Source organism: Aquarana catesbeiana, linkage group LG12 (assembly GCF_042186555.1).
Source record: "Aquarana catesbeiana isolate 2022-GZ linkage group LG12, ASM4218655v1, whole genome shotgun sequence".
Taxonomy (NCBI): domain Eukaryota; kingdom Metazoa; phylum Chordata; class Amphibia; order Anura; family Ranidae; genus Aquarana; species Aquarana catesbeiana.
This window is the reverse complement of record NC_133335.1, coordinates 198,685,260-198,701,408: the sequence shown is the minus strand read 5'-3', so window position 1 is coordinate 198,701,408 and position 16,149 is coordinate 198,685,260. Positions and strand designations below refer to the sequence as shown.

Here is a 16,149-nt window from a genome sequence, read left to right as displayed (position 1 = left end):
AAAACCCCTTAAAGCAATATCGGTCTAGCTTGCGACCAATACTGATTTTTCAGAAAATGCTGATATCGGCCTTACCGAAAATCAATTGATCCCTAATATACGTATAGTGATCAAGAAGTGGGTAAAGGTCACCAACATTTTCGAAAGTTGCTTTACAGTTTATTGTAGCAAAACTCTAATACTCTTAATTTTTAAACAATTTTCAGTCTTGATATTTGAGATTGAGGTTTTGAGGCATTATTCCTCCCACTGACTCTGCACTCTTCCTTCTATACTCAGCTCCTACTCTACCCTTCCCCCAGTGTTCTGTTCCTTCCCACAAATACAACTCTCACCTCCCGATTTCTCGATCTCCTGGACACAAAACTTAGCGGTGGACTGGGCAGCAGGATGGTGAGCGGGGGCGGAGTCTGTAAACATGAAATCGCTGCCCTTCAGGATAGAGCACACGCCAAGCTGAGCGGCCTTCCGCACCTAGAACAAAAATCACACACACACGGAGGATCAGATCATATTAAAAAAGTACCCACAGACCTCTGAAGACTTCCTTTTCTAAAGGTCTCTCGTTTTTCCTGGTCTACAACGTACTTTTGGCTTTGCATGGACAGTGAAGCTCAGTAAGCCATGGTACACCTGCAGAGTGGAGGGATAACTCCATGCAGACAGGTCCTGTTTCCGAAGCAACACTGACAAACATGAAACGATCTGAAAAAAAAAAAAATAAATAAAAAAAGAAGACGATGTAATAATGAGATTGCAGAAAGACATACAAAAGTATATGAAAAAAGACATCGCTATCACCGTTGTACTGCAATCTTTGCTCCCACACTCTAAAAATATGTATGAATCTACTAAACACAATATATGAAAGTGCAAGGTGCTACATGTGCAAAAAAGCAAAAAGCATCAATTAAAGTGATTGTTAGTTAAAAAAAACGAAAAAACAAAAAACTCCTCCTTTACAAACATGTCATACTTGCCTCCACTGTGCAGCTCGTTTTGCACAGAGAGGCCCCGATGACTGCCAGGTGTTTTTTCACCTAAATGCATAGGATTTTTTTTTTTTTTTTTTATCAAAAATATCGCAATAAGCGTATATTGATTGGTTTGCGCAAAAGTTATAGCGTCTACAAACTATGGGAAAGATTTATGGCATTTATTATTTCATTTTATTTTTTTTTAGTAGAAATATGGCGGTGATCTGCAATTTTTAGCAAGCCTACGACATTGCGGCGGACAGATCGGACGCTTTTGACACTTTTTTTGGGACCATTTACATTTATACAGCGATCAGTGCTATAAAAAATGCACTGATTACGGTGTAAATGTCACTGGCAGGGAAGGGGTTAAAAATGTGTTCCCTCGGTGTGTTCTAACTGTGTGGGGATGTGACAAGGAGAGGAGACATATCGTTTTTCCTACTTAGTAGGAACAATATGGCTCCTCTCCTCTGACAGCACAAGGATTTGATTTGTGCGTTTACACACACGAATCCCCGTGCTGGCGCTCGTGCACGCGATAGCGCGTGCCGGCGGTGATCGTGCCCGCCGCCCACATGCATTCGGTCCCCCAGCGGTGCGCGCCCTCTGGTGGCCAAAAAGGGGTAGGACCTACCCATACGGGGTTTCACTCAAGGGAGCCATTCTCTAATATTACAGAAACATGAAAATCTAAAACACAGGATAATACAAAATGAACACGACTTACCCATCTAAGAGCGGAGGTGCTGCCGCTGGTGGCCTGTGAGGACATAATATCCATGAAGGCCTTAGACGTGTCCGAGAATTTCTTAATCAGCACAGGACCCGGAACCCTAAAACACATCATCAGTTACTGGAAGATGAAGGACCAATAACCCGTAACCCGTTACAACAAAGTTGTAAAAGTGGAACTTCTGCTTACCTAATTCCATCCCCCTCTCCGGTGCCACATTCCACATTTTCAGGGGGAGGGGGGAGCAGGTACCTTTTTTTTTCTTTTTTTTTTTTTTTTATTATAGGTACCCTGTCCCCACTCCTGGGTGACCGGCAAGTTACGTCAAGAGCTCGGCCCCCTCCTCCTTCTGCCAGTGAGAGAGTGCAGCGCGCATGCGCAGTAGGGGACCCGGCGGTGAAGCCCGAAAGGCTACACTGCCAGGCTCCTTTACCCGCAACGGTGGCGGCAGCACCTGTCCATCGGCTGAGGTGCCGACATCGCTGGACTCCAGGACAGGCAAGTTTTCGAACGTTAAGGCTGCATTCACACCTGAGCGTTTTCAGCTCATAAAACGCCTGAAAAACGCCCAACAACCATTCATTTCAATGGCACCTGTTCACATTTAAGTGTTTTGTCACCTGAAGCAAAACGCCTGAAAAACACCCTAATCTCAAAAAATAACATGAGCTTCTTTGGGACAGATTACAGGTGTTTTTCTGCCTTTTACATTGGTGACCTGAACAAAACCGCGGCAAAAACGAGGCAAAATGCGCGGTAAAAAACGCGCAACTTTGAAACGCTCAGGTGTCAATGCAGCCTAAAAATCAGCAGCTACAGTATGTGGTGCTGCTGACTTTAATTTTTATTTTTTTATTTTTTTTTTAAAAGGGGCGAGCGGAAGGAACTCCACTTTAAAACAAAAATTTAAAAAAATCTTCTCCCTGCAAGGTAATGTCATAATGTGCTAGTAGGCTTCACCTACTGGCACATTATGAAAACGTTACCTAAGAACGAAGCCCTCCAGTGGCGCGCTGTCAACGCTGACAGGGCTTCCATCTTCACCCGGTCTTCCTTCCGGGTTCACGGGGCTCCGGCTGCTTGAACGGCCAAGCTGCGATGACATCACTCCCTTCCATGCGCGCTGGAGTCTCGGCCACGGCACAGATCTCTGAAGGTAACGGCACGAGTATGCTGCCCCTTCAGTGTGACGTCACCGGCTGCAGGGACATTGAATATCTCCTGTACGGCGCACATTTAGGAGATGTTCCCCGTAGTTACAAGGACTCTTTATTATAAGCTTACCTGTAGGTAGAAGTGTCCAATGGGAGTTCACTACCACTTTAAGCCCCCGTTCACATGGGAGCGACTTCGCATGCGATTTGACGGTGGCACCGGTCAAATTGGTGCGACGCCGACTTTGCGGTGCCACACCAATTTGAAACAGTAGTACATGCGTTGCTTTTGCCGATTTTGGGTGTGACTTGAATAGACATTTGTGCATGAACTGGGCCAGCCTCTGTCCATCGCTGTGCTGCTCTTCCAATGTCAGCTCTGCAAAGACAACAGAGCTAGCGGTGGCTGAGGGGAAAAAGATGATCCTAAATGCCGCAACTGCGGTGGGTCCGGATGGGACATTGACTTGGTCAGGACCCGGACCGTGGACCACCATTTAGAGACGCCCGTTTTATTGCATTATAGTGCAGCACATTTGAAAAATGAAGACAATGGCAACCATGCAGAGAAATCACTCACCAGAGCAGCAAAGTATTCCGTTTCTGTCTCCTTCCCTCACTGAGAGCGGATCACTTCTGTTACTGCAGCCAGAACCGCACAGATCTAAAAAGACATAATCAATTAAGTCTCAGATCTATACTTTGTATCGGTGATAGAAGTCCTATAGACACAAATGAATGCAACAGTTATAACACTACATTGGAGCAAACAATAGATAACGACTTCTCCACTGATCACCAATGTAAGGAGTATTCTTCTCACTGATCACCAATGTAAGGAGTATTCTTCTCCACTGATCACCAATGTAAGGAACATTCTTCTCACTGACCACCAATGTAAGGAACATTCTTCTCACTGATCACCAATGTAAGGAACATTCTTCTCACTGACCACCAATGTAAGGAACATTCTTCTCACTGACCACCAATGTAAGGAGCATTCTTCCCACTGATCACCAATGTAAGGAACATTCTTCTCACTGACCACCAATGTAAGGAACATTCTTCTCACTGACCACCAATGTAAGGAACATTCTTCTCACTGATCACCAATGTAAGGAACATTCTTCTCACTGACCACCAATGTAAGGAACATTCTTCTCACTGACCACCAATGTAAGGAGCATTCTTCCCACTGATCACCAATGTAAGGAACATTCTTCTCACTGACCACCAATGTAAGGAGCATTCTTCCCACTGATCACCAATGTAAGGAACATTCTTCCCACTGATCACCAATGTAAGGAACATTCTTCTCACTGACCACCAATGTAAGGAACATTCTTCTCACTGACCACCAATGTAAGGAACATTCTTCTCACTGACCACCAATGTAAGGAACATTCTTCCCACTGATCACCAATGTAAGGAACATTCTTCCCACTGATCACCAATGTAAGGAACATTCTTCCCACTGATCACCAATGTAAGGAACATTCTTCCCACTGATCACCAATGTAAGGAACATTCTTCCCACTGATCACCAATGTAAGGAGCATTCTTCTCACTGATCACCAATGTAAGGAACATTCTTCCCACTGATCACCAACATAAGGAACATTCTTGCCACTGAGGCAGACAGCTTGTAGTTCTGAATGAACTATGAGCGCTCTGGTAGTTCACTGAACCTTCCTGCTTCTCAGTAATTACCTCCCCTAGGGGAAGACAGCGGTACTGACAGTCTGCAGGAGCCGGACATTGTACCCGTCATCTACTGATTATAGGTGCAATGCTCTGCAGGCTAAAAAAAAACAAATGCATATTTCTGTGTTTGCAAAACAAGGTGCAGTTATTGTTTATTAAATGAAAAGTTATCCTTCAAAGGTCTACAACCCGAGTCGTCACCCACCTCCTTGTGAGCGGCCGAGTTGGACTCCCAGAATCTCTGGACTTTGTTGAAGGTGAGGTTGGTGCAATCGGAGAGGCCGCTGAGGAAGGTGGCCCCGGATCTTTCTGTGACGGCCATTTCCTCCTCCTCCGGCCTCTTCTGTATGGACAGGGAACCCGACTGCAGGTCATTGTGCAGCTTTACAGCGTCTACCGTCAGATCACTCTTCCCTGGAGAGCAGAAAAATGAACATCAACCAATGACAGGTGAGGACACAGGAATCACAAACCTGGAGATGTTTTCACCGGATTGGAAGGACTTTTGAAGTCACTTGCCAACCGCAAAATATGATATAAAAAAATAAGAGATGATAGAGATATACACACATTATATTACCAAAAATATTGGGACACCTGCCTTTACACGCACATGAACTTTAATGACATCCCACTCTTACAGGGCGTACACACGGTCGGACTTTGTTCGGACATTCCGACAACAAAATCCTAGGATTTTTTCCGACGGATGTTGGCTCAAACTTGTTTTGTCTACACACGGTCACACAAAGTTGTCGGAAAATCCGATCGTTCTAAATGCGGTGACGTAAAACACGTACGTCGGGACTATAAACGGGGCAGTGGCCAATAGCTTTCATCTCTTTATTTATTCTGAGCATGCGTGGCACTTTGTCCGTCTGATTTGTGTACACACGATCGGAATTTCTGACAACGGATTTTGTTGTCGGAAAATTTTATCTCCTGCTCTCCAACTTTGTGTGTCGGAAAATCCGATGGAAAATGTCCAATGGAGCCCACACACGGTCAGAATTTCCGACAACACGCTCCGATCGGACATTTTCCATCGGAAAATCCGACCGTGTGTACGGGGCATTAGTCCGTAGGGTTCAATATTGAGTTGGCCCACCCTTTGCAGCTATAACAGCTTCAACTCTTCTGGGAAGACCGTCCACAAGGTTTAGGAGTGTGTCTATGGGAATGCAAGACGGCAGGCATTGCTTTATAAAGTTGGTCGCACCACATACTAAGATACTTGACACCCGAGCGCAGGAGAGATTTCTACTGTTTATGGGAATGTTTGACCGTTCTTCCAGTAGCGCATTTGTGAGGTCAGGCACTGATGTTGGACGAGAAGGCCTGGCTCTCAGTCTCTGCTCTAATTCATCCCAAAGGTGTTCTATCGGGTTGAGGTCAGGACTCTGTGCAGGTCAGTGAAGTACCTCCACCCCAAACTCACTCTTCCATGTCTTTATGGACCTTGCTTTGTGCACTGGTCCAAATCATTTGGTGGAGGGGGGATTATGGTGGGGGGGTTGTTTTTCAGGGGTTGGGTTTGGCCCCTTAGTTCCAGTGAAGGGAACTCTTAAAGGGTCAGCACCCCAAGACATTTTGGACAATTTCATGCTCCCAACTTTGTGGGAACAGTTTGGGGACGACCCCTTCCTGCTCCAACATGACTGCACACCACAAAGTTGGGAACATGAAAATGTCTTGGTATGCCGACACCTTAAGAGTTCGATCAGTCCTGATGTACTTAAGGCCGATCTCTTTTGTTGAGACTCAAAAACGCCAGGAAAGTACAAATACCCCCCAAAAGACTCCTTTTAATAGTAGTTGAAAGTAGACAGTCCAAGGTGTTTAGAAAGAAGCATTGCTGGGTTTTTTTTTGTATTTCTGAACCACATCCCGCCCGCCAAATGACGGCATGGCTCATGTCCTGGGTGGACATCTTATTACGGCCTCCCAGAGCGACCGCGCATCGTGGTGATTGGTGGTGCGGTGTGTCAGTCAGACACACCGCTCTCGGTAAAGAGCCTCTGGCGGAGCCTCTTTATCACGTGATCACCTGTATCCAATCACGGCTGATCACGATGTAAATAGGAAGAGCCGATTGGCTGCTCTCCTTAAAGGGGGGGGTCTGTGCTGATTGTTTATCAGCGCAGCCCCCCTCGGATGCCCACCCAGGACGCCGCCAGGACCACCAGGGATTGGCACCACCCTGGACCACCAGGGAAATGCTAATCAGTGCCCAGGCAGCTGCCAATCAGTGCCCATCCCCAATGCCTGCCAGTGCCATCAGTGATGCCTAACAATGACATCAGTGCCACCCATGAGGGCCCATCAGTGCCACCCATGAGTGCCCATCAGTGCCACCCATGAGTGCCACCCATGAGTGCCGCCTTATCAGTGCCCACCAGTGAAGGAGAAAGCTAACTTATTTACAAAATTTTATAACAGAAACAAAAGAAACTTTTTTTTTTTTCAAAATTTTAGTTTTTTTTTTTTTTTTAAATTTGTTTAGCAAAAAATAAAAAAAACGCAGTGTTGATCAAATACCACCAAAAGAAAGCTCTATTTGTGGGAACAAAATTATAAAAATTCTGCTTGGGTACAGCGTAGCATGACCGCGCAATTGTCATTTAAAAAGCGACAGCGCTGAAAATTGGCCTGGGCAGGAAGGAGGTGTAAGTGCCCGGTATTAAAGTGGTTAATAAAAAATAAAAAAAAAAACCCTCAAAATTTTTTTTTATTATTATATATTGTCACCAGTGTAGTACCGCGTTGTCATATAACTTGTATGGCAGCGATCAGAGACACTGACTGGTGACAGTATATATATATATATATATATATATATATTTTTTTTTTTTATTGTATTATATAATATCTTTTTTTTTTATAACTATAGCAACACTGTACTACTCTTGAGGAGGTCGTCAGGGTTTATTATTTTTACACCTTATAGCAAAAAAAGAGGGTTTCATCGAATATTTTTTATGTATAATTAATAAAATTGATTTTATAGTAATATTCAAGCGTACGTCGCCTTTAAAGTCCCAATAAAGAGGGATCTCTCTTTTTCTAAATTATTTTACCCCTTATGATTACCTAATAAAAATAACACACAAACATTTTTTTTTTCATATCATCACTACTATGTAATTTTCTATTATATTATAAATCCTCATTATAATTTTCTTCTTATTTTTAAAATGAGGATTATTCATTTAATATTATAAATAAATAAAAAAAATAATTAAAAAAAAATTATATATATATATATACATATACACACACATAATTTTTTTAATTATTTTTTAATTTTATTTATAATATTAAATGAATAATCCTCATTTTAAAAATAAGAAAAATAATATAAGAATTTATAAAAAAAATAATACATAGTAGTGTTGATATGAAAAATATATAAAAAAAAAAGGGAACAATATTATCATAGTAATGCTAAAAATAGTGATCGTCTCTCCCCTCCCCCTCTCTTACCGGAGCTCCGGCTGAAGAACCGGCTCCATGCGGCCTCCCGGTGTCTCCTCTCCTCGGGGTTGCAGTCGCTGCTGTGCCCCTTCTTCCAGCGCTTCACCTTCTACAGAGCAGAATTCAGCTTATAATATTACATTAAAATAAATAAAACGAATCAAACATACATAATTATTACATTTTATTAACCATTTAAGGACCGAGCCTCTTTCTGAGATTTCTGGTTTACAAGTTAAAAACAGTTTTTTGTTTTTTTTGCTAGAAATTTACTTAGAACCCCCAAACATTATATATATATTTTTCTAACACCCTAGAACAGCCTTTCTCAACCAGTGTGCCGTCAGAGGTTCTCAGGTGTGCCGCGGGATCAGGGGAGAGAAGGGCTGTCAGATGAGCCCGATCTCCCGATCCCCTGCTGAACTGTACATGGGCACTGTGAGAAGCTCCGTCAGCCTCAAAAGTGAAAGTAAAGTGCAGGGGAGTGTGCTGTGCTCTCTGCTTCCCCCTACAGTGCAGTACCCGGCTGAATGAGGAAACTGGAAAGGTACTGTGCTAGAAGCTAGATTTGTTTAAAAGGGATTTATACATGTGTCTGTGTGTGTGTGAGTGTCTGTCTCTCTGTCTGTGTGTGTGTGTACACGTGTCTGTATGCGTGTCTGTACACGTGTCTGTATGTGTGTGTTTGAACATGTGTGTCTGTATGTGTGTTTGTGTGCACATGTGTGTGTGTCTGTATCTGTGTGTTTGCGCATGTGTCTGTATGTGTGTGCCGGTGTCTGTATGTGTGTGTGTATGTGTCTGTATGCGTGTGTGTGTGCATGTGTCTGTATGCGTGTGTGTGTGCATGTGTCTGTATGCGTGTCTGTATGCGTGTGTGTGCATGTGTCTGTATGCGTGTCTGTATGCGTGTGTGTGTGTTTATGTGTCTGTATGCGTGTGTGTGTGTTTATGTGTCTGTATGCGTGTGTGTGTTTATGTGTCTGTATGCGTGTGTGTGTGTTTATGTGTCTGTATGCGTGTGTGTGCATGTGTCTGTATGCGTGTGTGTGCATGTGTCTGTATGCGTGTGTGTGTGCATGTGTCTGTATGCATGTGTGTTTGTGCATGTGTCTGTATGCGTGTGTGTGCATGTGTCTGTATGCGTGTCTGTGTTCATGTGTCTGTATGCGTGTGTGTGTGTTTATGTGTCTGTATGCGTGTGTGTGTGTTTATGTGTCTGTATGCGTGTGTGTGTGTTTATGTGTCTGTATGCGTGTGTGTTCATGTGTCTGTATGCGTGTGTGTGTGCATGTGTCTGTATGCGTGTGTGTGTGCATGTGTCTGTATGCGTGTGTGTGTGCATGTGTCTGTATGCGTGTGTGTGTGTTCATGTGTCTGTATGTGTGTGTGTGCATGTGTCTGTATGCGTGTGTGTGTGTGCATGTGTCTGTATGCGTGTGTGTGTGTGCATGTGTCTGTATGCGTGTGTGTGTTCATGTGTCTGTATGTGTGTGCATGTGTCTGTATGCGTGTGTGTGTTCATGTGTCTGTATGTGTGTGCATGTGTCTGTATGCGTGTGTGTGTGTGCATGTGTCTGTATGCGTGTGTGTGTGTGCATGTGTCTGTATGCGTGTGTGTGTGTGCATGTGTCTGTATGTGTGTGCATGTGTCTGTATGCGTGTGTGTGTGCATGTGTCTGTATGCGTGTGTGTGTGTGCATGTGTCTGTATGCGTGTGTGTGTGTTCATGTGTCTGTATGCGTGTGTGTCTGTATGCGTGTGTGTGTGCATGTGTCTGTATGCGTGTGTGTGTGCATGTGTCTGTATGCGTGTGTGTGTGTGCATGTGTCTGTATGTGTGTGCATGTGTCTGTATGCGTGTGTGTGTGCATGTGTCTGTATGCGTGTGTGTGTGTGCATGTGTCTGTATGCGTGTGTGTGTGTGTTCATGTGTCTGTATGCGTGTGTGTCTGTATGCGTGTGTGTGTGCATGTGTCTGTATGCGTGTGTGTGTGCATGTGTCTGTATGCGTGTGTGTGTGTGCATGTGTCTGTATGCGTGTGTGTGTGCATGTGTCTGTATGCGTGTGTGTGTGTGTGTGCATGTGTCTGTATGCGTGTGTGTGTGCATGTGTCTGTATGCGTGTGTGTGTGTGCATGTGTCTGTATGCGTGTGTGTGTGTGCATGTGTCTGTATGCGTGTGTGTGTGCATGTGTCTGTATGCGTGTGTGTGTGTGCATGTATCTGTATGCGTGTGTGTGTGTGTGTGTGTGCATGTATCTGTATGCGTGTGTGTGTGTGTGTGCATGTATCTGTATGCGTGTGTGTGTGTGCATGTATCTGTATGCGTGTGTGTGTGTGCATGTATCTGTATGTATGCGTGTGTGCATGTGTCTGTATTGTGTATGTGCATGTGTCTGTATGCATGTGTCTATATGTGTATGTTACTTTTAATCCTGACCCTCCCCCCCCCCCCATTCCTGTACCATCAGAACTGCTTTTGTAGGGCTTGTTTGTGATAGCAGCCAGGACTGCTGATCCTCAGAAAATCAATTCATGCAAGTATCGCTTTTCAGAGGCATTTGACAGGCAGTAAAGAGGCATTATGTTGCCTCCCCACCACCTATTTTAAGCCCGTAAATGCAGCATCACTACACTGCAACCGTGCAATGCACACAGTTGCGGGGTAGTTGTAGTGCAGCCTCATTCACCCTGGGTATACCCTCCAGCTGCAGCCACAGCATGTGTACACCCCCAGCTGCTGCCTCTGCAGCTAAAGGGGGAGAAGTTGGGCAGGTAAAAATAGCTCAACCATGTGGTTTTACCGCCCCTCCAACCTGACATGTGAACAAGGTTCACATCTGTGTGGCTGCGTGCTGCGTGTAGGGCAGCCCATTCAGTCCCCAACTTTTTTTTTAAATTGCACTGCACCAAAAGCACCCCATGTTTTCCAATGTGTGGGGTACCATTAAGAATTAATTGCACCCCTAAAGATCAGAGCATTTGTCTGTGTGTCAGGAACGAGCGCGATTTTGTCCGTGTTCCGTGACACACAGTAACGTGAAACAAGCCTTGGACTGGGGTGCCTTAAGATTGAAAATACTTTTTAAGGGCGCCCCGACTGGAAAAAGGTTGAGAAACACTGCCCTAGAGAATAAAATGGCGGTCGTTGCAATACATTTTGTCACATCGTATTTGCGCATCGGTCTTACAAGCGCACTTTTTTTGTAAAAAATACACTTTTTTTTAATTAAAAAATAAGACAACAGTAAAGTTAGCCCATTTATTTATTTATTTTTTATATTGTGAAAGATAATGTTACACCGAGTAAATTGATACCCAACACGTCACGCTTGAAAATTGCTGCTCACCATTAAAGGCGGAACCCCATGGGAAAAATGAAAAATCTAAAAAATAATGCATGCATCCTGGCAGGCCAGGAAAGGGGGGGGGGAGCATGCACCGCCCTCTTCTCCTCGTCCATACCAGGCCACATGCCCTTGACATGGGGAGGTGCCTTGTCAGGGGGGGAGGTGCCTTGTCAGGGGGGAGGTGCCTTGTCAGGGGGGAGGCGGGTCCCACTTACCACTCCCCATGTTGAGGACATGTGGTCCAGTATGGCTCAAGAAGTGGAGAGGGGTGCATGCTTATCCCCCCTTTCCTGGCCTGCCAGGCTGCATGCTCGGTTGGGGTTCTGGTATCAGATTTGTGGGGGCCATGTTTTTTTTTTCATTGTTCCCTCTTTGAAGGTGAGCAGCAAACTTTAATTTTTTTTTTTCAGTTTTACTCTGTGAATGAAAACTTGTAACAGATATAAAGTAGGTGTCATCCCAAATATGGCTGCAAATGAGGAAATACCTTTTAGGTGAGCGTCAAAGAAGTAGCGCTGGTGCACCATTCAAGTGGTCCCCATTCAAATTCTCGCAAAACAGTGGAGACCGGCCAGCAGACCTGGGCACGGTAGGGGGAGCTGGTAGCAGCTCCACAGACAATCATAGACAATGATGATGGACTATCAGGGCATCATTGTTGCCCAATCCACCATACTGGGAATGGACTCTCTACCATCTATGAAGAGCCAGGCTTCCACATTCAACTGAGTTGTCCTGTCTACATTTCAGGTCAAACCCATGGCTAGCTCATGTCCTCTAAGAGAGAGCTTATCCATGGAGTAGAGACACTATACAGACCAGAGGACACGTATTTGTCCCATTCCCCACGACCAATATTGGCGTAGTGACCACTGAGGCCTACAACGGCTGAAGGACTCTGTAGCTCCAGTCCACTCTACAACAAGGATCTGCATCTCTAGGTCACTTAAGAATATCGTAACCCAAGGAAAATGAAGGGGAAATATGGACGCTCGTGGGTAGGGTGGGTGGAATGAGAATCGTTCATAGAGTCTCCCCCTACAGGACAGGATATTGAAGAGGAAGAATTCCATGAACATGGGGGAGGCATGGACAGTTCATCTGTAGGGTTGGTGGAATGAGAACAGTTCATACAAACTCCCCCTACAAGACAGAATATGAAAGATTCATAACTCTACAACACTGGGGTGTTTGGTTCATATTCTGACCAGGACATTGTCTGCATGAAGTCCGCATGTTCTCCCTGTGTTTGCGTGGGTTTCCTCCGAGTACTCCGTTTTCCTCCCACACTCCAATGACATGCTACCTCGCGTTGGTGGTGCAGTGGTGAGCATTGCTGCTTTCTAAGCAGCTGACCCGGGTTCGATTCCCAGCCAACGCCATCTTACAAGATGGCTGCCTCACCTGGTACGTGTCAACCCCCCCTTCCCATCATATCTGTATATACAATGTTATCTCTACAGTACTGTGCAAATGATTTAGCCAGGCGTGAACAAATTCTGTAACCATAGAAGCCATGTGATCCCTTCCTGGCTATGTCCTGGTTGGAGATCACTATGAACCTACCAGAGGGTCCATGTGATCCCTTCCTGGCTATGTCCTGCTCAGAGATCACTATGAACCTACCAGAGGGTCCATGTGATCCCTTCCTGGTTGGAGATCACTATGAACCTACCAGAGGGTCCATGTGATCCCTTCCTGGTTGGAGATCACTATGAACCTACCAGAGGGTCCATGTGATCCCTTCCTGGCTATGTCCTGGTCGGAGATCACTTTGAACCTACCATAGGGGCCTATTGACATGAAATGTTCCCCACATGTCAGTGACAATCTATGAAATCCATACATACAGAGACACTCCAAAAACAGAGATATTGTGCTGCACAGTTGCTCGGGACTCCCATAAGAGATATTTTGAGACACAGTTGCTTGGCACTCCCATACAGATATATTGTGCTGCACAGTTGCTCGGCACTCCCATAAGAGATATTTTGAGACACGGTTGCTCAGCACTCCCATACAGAGATGTTGGGCTGCACAGTTGCTCAGAACCCCCATACAGAGATATTGGGATGTACAGTTGCTCGGCACACCCATACAAAGATATTTTATTGCACAGTCGCTCAGCACTCCCATTAAGAAATATTGGGCTGCACAGTTGCTCGGCACTCCCATACAGAGATATTGGGCTGCACAGTTGCTCGACACTCCCATACAGAGATATTCGGCTGCACAGTTGATCGGCACTCCCATACAGAGATATTGTGCTGCACAGTTGCTCGGCACACCCATACAGATGATATTGGGCTGCACAGTTGCTCGGCACACCCATACAGATGATATTGGGCTGCACAGTTGCTCGGCACTCCCATAGATATTGGTTGCTCGGCACTCCTATACAGACGTATTTTGCTGCATAGTTGCTCGGCACTCCCATAGAGAAATTTTACTGCACAGTTGCTTGGACTCCCATACAGTAAGTATTGTGCTGCACAGTTGCTCGGCACTTCCATAGGGTTATTGGGCTGCAGTTGCTTGGAATTCTTAAACAGAAGTATTGTGCTGCACAGTTGCTTGGCACTCCCATAAAGAGATATTGTGATGCACAGTTGCTCAGAACTCCCACACAGAAGTATTGTGATGCACAGCTGCTCGGCACTCCCATACAGAAGTTTTGTGCTGCATAGTTGCTCGGGACTCCCATAGAGATATTTTACTGCACAGTTGCTTGGTATTCTTATACAGAAGTATTGTGCTGCACAGTTGCCTGGCACTCCCATAGATATTGGGCTGCACAGTTGCTCGGCACTCCCATAGAGATATTGGGCTGCACAGTTGCTTGGCACTCCCATACAGACATATTGGGCTGCACAGTTGCTGGGCAGTAAATGAGTCTCTAGTGAACCCCATGACTTAAAGCAGCACTCCAGCCCTCCCTTCAGTCTTGCACAGTTGTATTAGATCCTTTCCTGTCCTGAAATTGCTTATTGTCATTAGTACAGTGACAGTGCATATTTCTAGCACTGATAACTGTATTGGAGTCACTTGTCCCCAAAAAGTGTCACTTAATGTCAGATTATCTGCCGCAATGTCACGGTCCCGCTAACAATCGCTGATCACCACCATTACTAGTAAGAAAAATGAAAAACAATAAAAATTCCATAAATCTCTCCCTTAGTTTGTAGACACAACCAATCGATATACAATTATTGGCATTTTTAGAGGAAGAAATTTTATTTTTTAAATTTTTTTTATTGGATATTTTATAGCAGAAAGTCAAAAATATTGTTGTTTTTTTTTCTAGATTTTTTTTTGTTTATAGGCGATGAAATCCCAGCAATAGAAAGTTCTATTTGTGGGAAAAATGAGATGAATGATATTTGTGTAGAGCGTTGCACGACCGCGCAATTGTCACTTATAGGAACGCCGTATCACAGAAAACGGCCTGGTGATGAAGGGAGGGGGGTGAAGAGGTTAAACCCTAATGGTGGAGATAATCACTTTGATAAACGATCAATTTCTTTTCTGATCGATTTCCTCCAATAGGAATAATCGATCGATAGGTGACAACCCATTCAATCGATATGATACATCTGAGGAAGTGGATTTCAATGGAAAAGGATACAATCATAATGGATAATAAATGTATTTCTGTTTCCATGGTGTAATCCCAGAATCTGATTGGTCACAATAGTAGAGTGGGAGTGGTTTAGATCTTTATCACTGTCTGGGGTCCCCATAGTGGAGATTTAGCCCTCACTTCCTCCGGGGTCAGAAAGGCAGGAAGTGAGCAGAATCTCTCCCACAGCAATAAATAAGGGGAAAAGGAGCATCTACTCTACACACAGCGGCCATCTTGGATTGCAGAGTCCCTTTCCAGGGATAAATGTTTTCGGGGACCAATAGAAATCCCCCAAATGGTTACAAGGGAACCCCATACTGAGAGAAATATGTAGGCTGCCATTGCTGATCTCCTTCTGAAAATGCTATACCCCTGGCTGGCTCTGGCTTCCATGCTTTCTGCATCACTGCATGTTCATTTAGAACTTCTTCCCAATCAGTGATGGAGAACGGACAGAAAGCATCAGACTGACAGCCAGGCAACGAGTAGATTCAATCTCTGTATTCTCCCATAATAATCAATCCAGGGGCTTTACAAGACGCCCCCCTCCCCCCCACTACCCTCATAGCAAACACTCTCATTTCTCTCTTTGTAATAAAATGACATTTAAATATAAAAAGGCCCAATGAGGACCTGCTTGTCTTTGGCAGACTAAGATCTTCCTAGCAGTCCAGCTTCATCCACATACAGTGCAGCATAGGAGCTGTTACATTGTACAGAAACATACAACAAGAAGCTGCAGTCCCACCACAAGTTACAGCAGTGAAGTGCTTCGCTCTTCTGCCTGGCAGCACCGGGGTCGTCGCTTCAATTCCCAACCACAGCGCCCCCCCCCCCTGCCCGGAGTTTGCATGTTCTCCCTGCGCCTGCGCGGGTTTCCTCCCACACTACAAAGCTGGGGGGTAGATTGGCCCCTAGTACGTGTATGAATGTGAGTTAGGGAGATTAGATTGTAAGCTCCTCGGCGGGACTGATCATTATCACATGGCCTACCTGTTGGATTGGCTCTGCAGACTCCTCCCCTCCCCCCGATACCTGCAGCTTTCCTGCCAATCCCCTGGACAGGTTTGTCGGTGGCGGAGGGTCCTCTGGGCTTGTACGGCCCTCTGTGGAGACACCAATTACACAGC

At 45.0% G+C, this 16,149-nt stretch overlaps 1 long non-coding RNA gene and 1 other non-coding gene across 2 annotated transcripts; one reads left to right on the top strand and one right to left on the bottom strand.

Moving 5' to 3' along the window:
* Positions 1-335: 335 nt before the first annotated feature.
* LOC141114243 (uncharacterized) lies at positions 336-2,137 on the bottom strand. The gene is made up of 3 exons (XR_012236891.1): positions 1,708-2,137; positions 589-705; positions 336-474 (listed from the first exon to the last, which is right to left on the bottom strand). It is a non-coding gene; the product is annotated as an uncharacterized lncRNA (long non-coding RNA).
* A 10,569-nt stretch (positions 2,138-12,706) lies between these two features.
* Positions 12,707-12,778, top strand: TRNAR-UCU (transfer RNA arginine (anticodon UCU)). Its single transcript has one exon. It is a non-coding gene; the product is annotated as a tRNA-Arg (tRNA).
* The last annotated feature ends 3,371 nt before the right edge of the window (positions 12,779-16,149 follow it).